The sequence below is a fragment of the Numenius arquata genome, chromosome 8, assembly GCF_964106895.1.
Source record: "Numenius arquata chromosome 8, bNumArq3.hap1.1, whole genome shotgun sequence".
Taxonomy (NCBI): domain Eukaryota; kingdom Metazoa; phylum Chordata; class Aves; order Charadriiformes; family Scolopacidae; genus Numenius; species Numenius arquata.
In genome coordinates, this window is record NC_133583.1 from 43,103,163 (window position 1) to 43,112,751 (window position 9,589).

Consider the following 9,589-nt stretch of genomic DNA (forward strand, 5'->3'; position numbering starts at 1 on the left):
GCTTGAAAGAAATTTTCCCCTGATCCTTTGGGTTTTTTTATGTTCTGAAGTTGACCATAATGTTTTGCTACAAAAGATAGATGAGAATGTAGGTTCCTTAAAAAGTCTTGACTACCTGGAAGATTAATGGTGTCCAAAGCAAAGTGAATTCATTGGGAAGTATCAAACACATACAAGTAGTCCCTGAGTCTCAGCTAACATGCAGATGCTATGCTAGTACAGTTATATGTATGCTAATATCTTGATTCTTTGTAAATGATAAAAAAGCCAATAAAAACAACTACGGTGTCTCGTTCTCTGGACGAGACATGGAAGCACAAAACCAGTAATACTGAACACTGAGGAAAGAAAGCAAGGCACCACAGTGGTTTTCGTTCTGTTGCATCCTGGGATGTTCAAGTGCAACTGTGGAAAAGCAACATACAACTCTGAAAGACCTTAAAAGAGAAACGCAAGCTTTGGCATTACAAAGCAAGCAACAACCCCATGTTTGTTGTTCAGGCTGCTCAATACCTAGTGACAGAAATTACTTCGTGTACTACATCTCTAGTGAGGGATTTGGTTTATGTTATATATCCTTTCCTTTTGATTTTTCTGATTTCTCCTGTTTTGCCACACACTGTGCCCAACAGGTGTCTGTGTTCCTCTCTGTGAACCCGAGGCGAGATGTACTAGACAGTGTTCGCTGGGCTGCGGGGTAGTGCTTGCGGGCTCTGTTTGCCAGCTGGTCAGTCAGCTATTGCCTGAGCTTGTGCTTCAGCCACTTTTAGTTAAGGCACTAGTTAGTGTACCATTTCTTAACTACCAATTTTCATAAAAGCATAGGCAGGTAGTATTTTGGACTCTTGACCTTTCAATTAAATTTGACTGAAATTTTCAATAAGGCTTCAGTTGCTGGGGAGAGAGTAAAAATAAAATGTACCATGTGATTGCATAAGCTTATCAGATTTCTCTGAAAATACTCATACATTAAAAAAATGTATTTGTGAAACACTAGCATCATTTGAGAAACTTCTAAATGCAAGTAATATTTTCTTGCTGTCATGTGTTAATTTGAAATTTTGCCTTTACTGATATAAACCATTATTAATGAGATTTGAAGGGCCGTAAGTACCATGTTGGAGTTTTTTATACATGCAACTATTGTTGTTTTGGATGTCACTGGAATGTTTTGTGCGGACAGTAATATTTCCTTTCTCCTGTTTCTTTATGCTCCCCGTGGTTTTGCCAGTATTCATTTTTCTTCTTGCCCTTGGGACAGAGACTATCCAGTGGTTGTACAGCCGAGTGAGTTCACAGTCTGTTCCCTGTATGTCACAGTCAAAAGGCTCCAATGGAAAGGGATTAGGCTGACAGTGGCTGAAGCGTTGCTGGTGTGGTGCCACTTTTGTAGGCATAGTTAGTTTAGGAACAGAAGGAAAATACTGACTTTTCTCTGTTATGCTCTCATTGTTCACACTTCTTTCTTTTTCCTTCTTTGGGGGTCTTCAGTCTTCTCTCTGCAATCAGCTTAGTCTCCTTAAAACTGAAGGTATCTTCTTATCATTGCTATTTTCCTTGATCTCAATTTTTAAAAAGTCCTGTCTTTACCACAGGAGCCTACCTAGGTAAGTCTTGCTGAGACTTGGAATCCTGCCGTAATGCAGGGTGGAAGGGACCATGAGAGCTTGTCCTGCCCAGCCTCCTGCTCAGAGGAGCTTTAGACCAGGTTGATCAGGGCTTTACACAGTCAGGTCTTGAAAACCTACACAGATGGAGACTGCAGATCTCCCAGAGCTCCACTGCTTGAGTGTCCTCACAGCAAAAAGGTTCTTAGTATCCAGTCAGGTAGAAGGATTATTAGACTGCCTCTTTGTCTTCACATTGCTTTTGGTTTTTAATTACTGCATGTTCTGGTTTGAGGACATAAATGCTACTCCATAAGTTTGTAGCAAGCAGCATCTGTTCACTTCATACTGCTTGCTGTAATTTTTGATTTTTTTCTCCTGATTCTCTTCATGCATTCTGAAAAACTGTAAGTATATTGTCAGTGCAACATTTTCCTCAAAACCCTCTTCATACAAGTATTTTTTGGAATTTTGTCCCTATACTTTTCCACTCTAGTTCACGTTAGAATGTGTTACATGGCCAGTACAGTAGGAGAGCTGTCCCCGTGCTTACCTCTAGGAAATGCCCTGCTCCTCCAACCTGCGGCTTTCTCATTTTCTTTCAGATTGTAGCCCTTAATAACTTACGCATTTTTATAGTATTGGTTCTGTAAATATTGCTTGCAGCATGCAAACATGTATACGTAAAAGCCTCTGCCTTCAAATTGTTTTGACTTGGAACTAAACAAATTTTATTCTGTTATATTTAAATACAAAAAGAAAGGGAAATAGCATTTGGACTGAAATGCATTGCTGGAAGTGACAGACCAAGCAGGAACATTTTGCCTTCTGTCATTTGATTTAGTTGCTTTTTATGAGGTTAATGTAGAAGTGTTTTAGTTTTGCTGTTTATCTGCAAATTCTGAGAAAGTTTCTGCAAAGGGTTATATAGGTTTTATAGCTAGATGGCATTCTTGAGTGGGTTACTGGGATCATTGATGTTCCTGATGGTGTGTTTCATTTCTATTATGTGGATTTTTCCTTTATTGCTTTTAAATATTACTAGTTTGAAAGAGAGCCCGTAGTCACGTATGCAGGGTTAAGAATAATTTATCAAAAAAAAAACCCACAAATTGAAATGAATCAGATAAATTTATAATTTATTCAATCCTGAGCACAATCAAGGAGGTTTGTTCAGTGCTGCTGCTCTTCTGTGTGTTACCACCCAATTATTTTTTTTTTATTCGATTGCTGTTACCCTTCATCTTTTATCTTATAGCTATGCGTGAGTTAGGAAGAAAAGATGGTATTAATTCAAGTGAGAAATGCTTCGGGTTTGTCTGCTGCGTTGCGTGGGCTGCTTTTGTTGCTTGAGAATGCCTTTAACCAGCAATGTGTGGTGGCCATCGCTGGGGTGAGAGAGAGTCTTATTTTCAGGTAAAACTACTTTCCGGAGACTCTCCTGGAAGCCTCACAGCACGGGGCGGCAGGTTTGTAGGAATTTCCCGGAGCCGTGGCCGCTGCAGGGGTTTGCTCCGGGGCTTCTGTGTGGATTTTTTAAAAGCACGGGCCGCGTGCGCGAGCTGCCGCCTTCCCGCCGCGGGCCTGAGGGGCGGGGCGGAGGGGAGCCGGCGGCAGACGGCGGCCCTCCTCGAACCTCTGCCTTTCTCGCCGGCGGTGAAGCACTTCGGTGTCGGCGGGGCCCGGCGGAGGCGGCGGCTGCGCCGCCACGCTCGATGGAGGCTGCTGCCGTTGTCTCCGCCCGCTCCCAGGCTTCCCCGCTCTACCTCAGGCGCGCCGGTAGGCGGGCCCAGAGCACCTCGGTGACGGGAACCGGCGGCCGGGAAGCGCCAGGTCAGTGGAGCGGATTTCTCTGGCGATGAGGTAAGAGACGGGAGAGCGGGGTGAAAAACGTACGCCAAAAGGGGGAAAAAAAGAGAAGACACGACTCCGCCGGGACTCGAACCCGGAACCTTTGAATCCCTTCACCCTCTAGAAGTCCAATGCGCTATCCATTGCGCCACGGAGCCACCTGTTGGAGTTTTTGCACACCGCCCAGAGAGCCTGCGCACGAGCCTCCCCTCGAGAGGGCGCGACGGGGGGGCGGGGGCGGTGGGTCCTTCATCTTCCCCCTTGTTCCTAACCGGCATCAACAGGCTCAGATTTATAAACCGCTGCTTAAACGAGCCCGGGGCCGCCTCTACGTGCCGTTTTGAGCGCTGCCCCCCCCCCGCCGGTTCCTGGGTGGGGCCCACAGTTTGCAGTGAAGCGCTCGCCACAGGGCTATGTCATTACTTCTTCTGAAAGACTGACTTTTTTAAAGTTCATTAGTAATAAATATAAAATATTTGTCGTCATCCTACTTTTCAGACTTTTTCAGAGTTAATCCTTATGTTTGGCGGAATATGATTATATGCCACAATTGGCTGATACTGGAGAACTGTTCCTCCAAACGGCCATAAATCTGCATAAGGAAGTCTTTCTAGGATTGGGTCTTCTTACACAGATGAAGGTGATACATTTATGAATTAGATCAAATGATTTTGCTTTAACGAATATGAACATTTCTCATATTGCAGTTCTTTACAATGTGCTTTTAAAGCACTCCACTTCTGTAGTAAAGGTAAACATTTCAGACAAAAACCCTTTCAGCCGTAGCATCAGGGATATGGGAACTACATTGGGTCAGTTCCAAAGTTATTTGGAACTAAGTTATGTTAACATTGGTGATTTCCAGCATTGTAGGTTTTTAGAGACAGTCTAAAGACGGGATGTTTGGTTTTGGTTTTAAACAATAGCATCTGAATTAAAGAAACCTAGAAAACTGTGGTTATGTTCACTGGGCAGCCACAGCGGTTTCCTGGATTTCCAGTGGTGAGACAACAAAAATACTGTGTGGGAATCTGAAAGACAAGATATAGGTGATCAGTAAAAATGTGTTCATGCAATCTCTGCTAGACAGTGCAGCAACGTATTGTGAGTTGACATGTAGAGAAATAGGATGTGGGAATCACACCTGGAAATTAGTGACTGAGAATATTTTGGGGACGTTAAAAAACACGTTTGTAAAGAACAAAAAAGAAAATAAGTTAGGGAAATAATATTCTGTTATGTGAGAGTATTTTCAATGTGGGTGAAAACATTACAGTATACTTGGATCGTTGTTCCAAATACTGTGAATGTCTATTACTAAATGCATTCAAGGGAGCAACAACTGAACTATATCTGTTCTAAAATCACAGTAAAATCCCCAGTGGATTTAGTAAAACAAGATTTTCCCTTAAAAGCTGCAACTGTGTTCTGGAACAATTCCTTGATGTTATTTTTTAAGATCAAGACTAGGCATATTAGAAATCCCAAAACACAGGAGTATGAGATTATTCCTTCTTTAACCCTCCCCAAAACTGAATTCTAATCCCAGGCAAAGCCTATGGCTTTCTGCTGCTGGGGTGACTCCCTGGCTTGGCCCTCCCATGGCCACCCTGGCCAAACTCGGGGAGGGGACATGGGGCTATCAGACATCAGGTCATGCTGGGGGGCTAAGGGGAGTGAGCTGGGGCTGGAGTAGGCAGGGCTGGAAGGAGATCTGCTCTGTCGTGCCGTAGCCTAGGTTATGCAGTAAAATGGTTTTGTGAAAATCTCATGCTTCACTTGATAATCATTTAAAAGTATTAGTATCCATAAGGGTGGAGAAAAACATGAAAATTAGTGCACCTGAGGAACTAGGAAGCTAATCAAATCGATGTAGAATAAACTGATTAGGACACACTATCCACCAGCATTGCCTCGAGGACTGAGATACTGAGTGTAATGAATAACCAAGGTGACTCGGGTAACGAAGTCACACTGGCAGTACACCTCGTGATTCCCGTGAAGTCACCTAGTGTGGCTGTGGCCAGCAGCAAGCCAAAGCTCATGAGCTGGCTGATTATTAAACAGCTCCTGCAGTGCTGCCCTGAAACTGGGGGCTACTGGAAGGGATCAGTAGTTACAGCACATACTGTATTGGAGGTACACCCCCTGAGCTAACAAACTCTTGTGGAGCCACAGCAGTTGTAAACACAGACCAAGAATCATCACGTTGACAAGATTCAGACAGGTCTGATTGAATTTACAAGCTCTGCATCCATATGGTCTTGCCACAACTGATCTGTTATGGAGAAAACTCTTCATAGTGCTCCTGGTAAAGGAATGCAGAGTGGAAAGTTTAATTTGAGTCCTCAAGGCCCTGCAGTGCATAAAAGAAACAGAACTTTTGTTTTCAAAAACTGAGCTGATCTTCAGAATAATAAGCTTAAATTTATGTTTGTGCAGCTCAGATTAAACCACTTGTAGCCAACTAGTCGCCATAAACATCTTGTAGTCTGTGAATACCTGGGCACATTTATTGTGGGGTGAAGTGAGTGTCGGTACCTCACTGATCTGATTTGGTAACACGGTACCTTTTGGACAGCACAGCACTAAATGGCTGCAGATGGTGAAAAATTGGAGTTTGCTGTGAGAAGACTTGTTCTGAGGCTGTACAGGTAACGAACGAATCCTGACGCTCATATGATTGTTATTTCCTTTTATATTTTCATTTTGGTTAGTTGGTTTACACCGGTAGGTAAAGGTTGGCTGTGGGTTCCCTTCATGCAGGAGGACTGACTGGGGAAGCATTTAGAAATTTTCCAGAGATATTTCAAGTTATTCAAGTGAGACTTCTCTTTTATTCTGTAAATGTAGTCTCAATGCAAAGTCCATCCTTTTGGACAGCAGATGGAGCTGCTGCATGAGAAACAGGACAGTTCTCAGTTCATGAACTAAGGAAGTATGGTACTTAGGCAAAAACACCGTATCAGATTAACCTTTGCTGGCACCTGGACCTGGATCAGTCCTGTGGACTTTCCCTCTTCTGGGAGTAGCTGAAGTCCACTTCTGTTGCAAGCTGGCTTTCATCTTAGTTCCTCTTCAACTTTATGCTCTGATTCAGGGATTAGAAGTATCTTGGAGCTGGTTTTAGTTACTGGCATGTAGAATACTTTTGCTGAACTCAGCCAGGTGCCATTTTGCGAATTTTTAATAGGAGGAGAAACTGAGGTAGGAATACCTTGACACAAGAAAACAAGTGCATCAATGACAGGAGAAAAATAGCACTGTCCTATAGCACTCTTCCATTGATTTAAAACAAAAAAAACCCCTAAAAATTATGAAATTGAAGTGTTCTTTGAGAGACTTTTTACAACTTCGGTTCCAGCATTAACTTCTGTCACTATGAAAAAAAAAAGTGCTACATACTGTATATTCAATTAATTTTGGGAAGGTTTGAGCCTCAGTGAAAAGGCAATTTCCAAATTTACAGAGCTTCCACAGATGTTTGTGGGGAGTACATCTTGCTCTGAGAACCTTTATAGTAAATATACTTGTTGAGAGCAAGAGGTCATAGAAGGCTGCAGACAAAGAGGTTGTCACGTATAGATTACCTAAATGGGACCCTTACACGATCTGTACATTTCAGGTTCTTTTCTTTCTCTCCATTGAAGTGGGGATTATTACAATGCTACTGCTATAATGGTTCATCAGTGCAGTGCACCAAGAGAAAGCACTCTTCCAACTGGCAGGAAAAATGCACAGGGCCTGAGGATACTGAAAATAACTCTTTCAGAGAGGGTTTCTTACAGTAGGTTACAATTTGATTATTTTTTATTTATTTATTTTCTTAACATGAAGATAAATGCCTAACATTGTAGATGCTTCTGCCTTTTCCTCAGTGGGGGCTGTAATTTCCATGTGACTATCAGGGAATTGGAGAATTACCCCCTTTCTTTGTCAGGCTGCCAGCAGAAAGACTGCTCTTAAGAACCTTTTCCAGTTATCTTATTTATGGCCATTGTTGGACTAATACATATTCTTTCCTCTCAAGTATATTTGGGTACGTAGGAGTAATTCCCAAGGGGGCAGTATATTGAGGAGTTGAGGAGACATAAGCAATCATGCCAAATCACTCCTACAAGGGAGTACAATGTGAATTCTACAGACAATGTTAGTTCTATATGTCTCTATTAATAGAGCAGCTGCTGCAGAGCTGCCTGTGAGATGAATACAGTCTTTTGATGGAAAAGTTTGAACCCTTTTCCTCGTGTTGCATAAGTAATTTTTTTTTTTAGTAATTTTTAAATACCTGGTGTACAATCCATGGATCTTAGTCGTTGTTTTCTGTGATGATGCAATTGGTGAAGCACCTAGGAACTGGTTGAGTGGTGTCACTTGCAGTTCATTCTTATTTGCTCAAATTCCTTCTAATAGCTTCTTTTGGAATAAATGCAAAATTATATTTATCATCATTCATATTTACAGGGTTTTTTATGGAATGTATTTATGTGCCCCATATTTGTTATTAATTTCTTACTGATTTATTCTTTATGTTATTTTATGTCTGGATTTATTGTTATTTTTTCTTCAGAAAGCAAAGCACATAAAACCAAGTATCTACAGTGATTTTGTTTCTGTGAGGGTTTTTCCCCATGTTTTTCCTGCTTCCTGAATATGTACATTTGGAAGCCATTCACTGCAATGGTACAGACTGATGGCCAAAGGAATGTTTTTAATAAATGCAGATTATTGCAGTCAAGGTCAAGAGTGCTTTCTTCATATCACACAAGGATGAAAATCATGACTACAAGGTGCTCTTTATCCTTAATTCCCATTGATGTCCTTTGTGATATTGCTGTTGACTGTTTTCACTGAAAATAATTGGAGCATTAGCACCTTGAAAGAGATTCTCAACACTTCCAGAAATCAATTTCAGTAATCACACATACAGATTTTTTTATTTATTTTTTTTTTTCTGGAGGATTGAAGTGGCAAATGCTTGACAACATTTACTTCAAGAGTGCACCCTATTAGTGCGAAACCCATGCAGAGTCATGTGGAATTTCTCTGAGCACTACAACAAGACACTTGAAGTCCCAGGTAGTGCCTCTTGGCAAAAGTGGAGTACATCTGACTTCCAGAGAGATGGGGACTCTTTCAAGGAAATCTCAACATTTTCTGTTGTTAATTGGATCTGGCTTTCCATAAGAGGGTATCAAATTTTGTTTCAGAAATGCATAAAATACATGTCAAACATCCTTTAAAAATATCCAAAGTGATGCCTCCCTTTCACTATATAAAGCTATTCTTGAAAAGCCCCCTTTTTGTTATTCTTAAAATCACATTAGTATCTTTTGTAGTTTTATGCTTGTTTTTCAGTGGGAATTTGCTTTGCAGAATTATTTCTTGCTTGGTTGTGGGTCCTTTCTACTTTAAAACTTTCTGTCCATGTTCTATAGCTTAACACAGTGACAATTAGCTACTAGCAGCTTTTTGGTGGTGCTATAGTTCTGCATGTAACTCATCTTGTATTCCACTGCATTTCAGAAGTGTAACTTTTTGTGCGTCTCTGTTGCCAGAAGAGAGCCTGTCTATGTTATTCTGAAAATACGTTCTTTTGCTTTTTACTTAACATTTCAGGTAATAAGCCAAAGTTTCTCATTTCTCAAACTGTCATGCAGCTTTTTTCAGTGTCCTTTTGTCTACTTTCCTCAGGTGGTATCTGTGCAAAGTACTCGTCTGTGATGCATTTTGAATGAATTTTCTTAACTACAACTACCCTTGATCTTTGGCCTCCCTGTGCTGGGATTTCTTTTTGTGTTGCAGCTCTTCATTTCTGTTTCACTTAATTCCACCTTTGTGTGTGTGCGTGTGAAATCCTAGACACATTATTTCATTCACCTTAGCTTTCTGTAAGCATTTGTTCTTCTTCATCTTAAGGTTGTCTCTTTGGTATTATGAAATTTTATCTAACCTCTTTTTATGTTATTTGTAATTTTCGGAGCAAACACAGATAAGCAGCACCTATTTTTGTCTCAAGTTAATCCTCAGTTTAAGTGCCAAAGCAGTCTTAAAGACTACATCCTTAAGTTAATAATTATCAAAGACAAAGTTGACAGTGCAAAGTTTTGGTTCTGTCTTACATTTTGAAG

The 9,589-nt window shown here is 41.1% G+C and overlaps 1 non-coding gene across 1 annotated transcript; it reads right to left on the bottom strand.

Moving 5' to 3' along the window:
* Nucleotides 1–3,531: 3,531 nt before the first annotated feature.
* On the bottom strand, nt 3,532–3,616 carry TRNAR-UCU (transfer RNA arginine (anticodon UCU)). Its single transcript is given in 2 exon segments — nt 3,532–3,567; nt 3,580–3,616. It is a non-coding gene; the product is annotated as a tRNA-Arg (tRNA).
* Nucleotides 3,617–9,589: the final 5,973 nt, after the last annotated feature.